Consider the following 2580-nt stretch of genomic DNA (forward strand, 5'->3'; position numbering starts at 1 on the left):
GGCTCCCGTGGGTCGTCTCCCCACGTCTGCGCGGGGTGGGATCGTCCCTGTGAGGGTTCGGGCGGCGGCTGGGGTCCGTGGCTCTGGGATCCGTGGGGCTGCTGCCCGCACTGGGTTGTCTTCAGCCCGTGTTGCAGGGCTACGTAGCGGCTCGTTTCGGTGCTGGCAGTAAGGAACGTTGGTTTACGTAATTAATGTCCTTGTTTTGAACCAACCCGTTTATTGCCCACTCCCTTTGGCGCTATCGGCGTTATACTGACGCTCAAAAACTCTGCGTGCCCATACATAATGTAAATATAACGTATATAATCGCGTGTCTCGTGTATGATCTGTATTAACGTGCTGTGCCGACTTGTTAGCCAGGGGACTGCCTTCGTTTGTGTCAGCGATGTTACAGCGATGACAAATCCGAGGGCTGTGGGGCACGTGGGAAGGAAGGCCGGGCCGTGGGGCTCGGGCCGGGCGCTGGGATGGGGGGTTCTGCTCGGGTTATCTGGTTGTGCTGAGAGCGCTGAGGAGACACGTGGTCACATCCTCACAGCCCCTCCGAGTGCGTGGCAATCCTGGGGAAGCATTGCTCAACTCTTTCGGCAGTGGTCAGAAGGTAAAAGCGGGCTGGAGTGCTGTGTAAGCCCGCCAAGGACTGGCTCTGGTCCATCCAGGTGCTTTGGGATTTCCAGCCAGCCCGTGGCCGCATCGCCGCAGCCCGTGTGGCTGGCCCTAACGTTGCACAGACTCGCTTACTAACGGCACGAGGGAAACAGCGGCTTGAGTTCGTGTTTCCCAGTCCTCTTCTCGGGTTGGCAGGCACCGGGTGGAGCAAAGAGGACGTTCTTCCTAGGAGTGCTGGGGGAATTGAAACTAAAAGTGATGTCGGGGCAAGCTCGAGTGACACAAGCTGAGCACGCCTCCCTGTAGAAAAATGCTACTGTCTTCTTGGTAAAGAAGGCAAAAATAATCTATATGCCTATTTCAGCCTATGATATTATGGAAGTTTGTAATGACTGACTTGATTTCCAGAAGTTTGTTGTTCATCGGGGTATGTTATGTTGAATCTAAGCAGGCTTTATCCTCAATTAATTTCAATTTGAAGAACTTCTGTCTGTGCACACTCACATTAACATACTTTTAAGGGCTTGTAGTCAGCGTGAGCTTTATGACTGTTGTCATTCTACTTTTTGTGTGTGTGTATGTATATATACTTAAAGGAGATATACGTTCTGAAAATGCTAAGTACTAACACCATAGTACTTCCAGTGTTATAGTATAATTAATTAGGAGATAGCAGCACCCAGAAGCCTTATTCAGTTGCCCTGTGGTGTAGAAGCTGTGCAAACACAGGCAGAAAGGCAGTTGTGGGTCCCAAGGAATTTGTGAAATAAACAGAAAACAAGAGACTTTAAGTACAGACAAAAATATTTGTTTAATAAAGCACCTCTGAGTGCCCATACAAGTGGAAAGCCCATTATAAATTACATTGATGTCGTAGTTCTTATTTCTTTTATGTCTCTCTGTAGCTTAGCTGCTGTTAATGTGAGCTGCTGGATTTAAGGATTAATGCTTCTACGCCACTGAAAAGCAGCGGATGCCAGCTAGTAGATTCTCCTTCCTAAAATGAGCTGTTTTGTGACAACCTGCTGCAGTAGTTTTTATATAGTAATTGGTTTCAATGATGTATTTTTTTTTCTTACTTTTTTCTTAAAATAAAAAAAAAAAGTTGCTGCAGTCAGTCAGGAATAGCCCTCTGGAAGGCTGCTGCAGTACTACTACAGTGTTCCATGAACTATTACCTAGGTCCCATCTTGACAATCAGTTTTCTGTTTTTTTTTTGTTTGTTTGTTTTTTCCTTTGCTCCTTTCTGGATGGTTGCATGCCTGTAGCACTGCATGGCTTCCAGTATAGAAGCAATGTTAGGTCTGATGCCAGTGGTGCTCTGCTCTGCTGTGGGCTCCGAGTGCCCTGGAATTTCCCATTCAGGTCAGGCTGAGTAATTCTCACGCACAGGAGATGGAGCGTTACATCCATATGTCAGCTGAGAAGTATGGCATGATGTGTCTTCTCTCAGTGCCTGTCACCATCTAGCAGGGACCGGTGGCATTCCGTAAGGTGGTAGCAGTGAGCAGGTGAGGACTGGAACACCATAAGGGCAAGGCTTGTTCTCCTAGAAATTCTTACAGAACTCATGCTGCTCCAGCATGTGACACTCTTAGAAAATAGCTTTTCCTGCTCGGAAAGGTCATGGCAGGTGTTGTTCTGAAGTTTCCCATATCCTGTTCCTAGTTGAGCAACCCCAGATATGCCAGATAGGCTTGTTTCACCACTTGTTCTGCTCTACTTCTGATCCTGTGTAATAAAACACTATTGTCAAGAGCACTGTTATAAAAGTAGGGCCCTTGTGACAGTAGAGAGTGGAATCAGGCTTGCAGACCCATTTGAGCAAAAACTGATTGAAGAGTTTTCCTAACTGCCATCATTTCAAGCAACTGAAACCTTCTTTACTTTGATCATATGGCTTTGTACTTTCTTCATATGAAAGAAGGAGATGCTTCTCTGGTGTTGTTTTTTTTTTTTTTTTAACCA

General features: G+C 46.6%; 1 protein-coding gene across 1 annotated transcript in view; it reads left to right on the forward strand.

The window, feature by feature from the left end:
• The window catches only part of SNX10 (sorting nexin 10), a 33027-nt gene that overhangs the window by 223 nt on the left and 30224 nt on the right, over positions 1-2580 (forward strand). The window lies entirely within an intron of this gene.

The sequence above is a fragment of the Meleagris gallopavo genome, chromosome 6, assembly GCF_000146605.3.
Source record: "Meleagris gallopavo isolate NT-WF06-2002-E0010 breed Aviagen turkey brand Nicholas breeding stock chromosome 6, Turkey_5.1, whole genome shotgun sequence".
In the NCBI taxonomy this organism is placed as follows: Eukaryota; Metazoa; Chordata; class Aves; order Galliformes; family Phasianidae; genus Meleagris; species Meleagris gallopavo.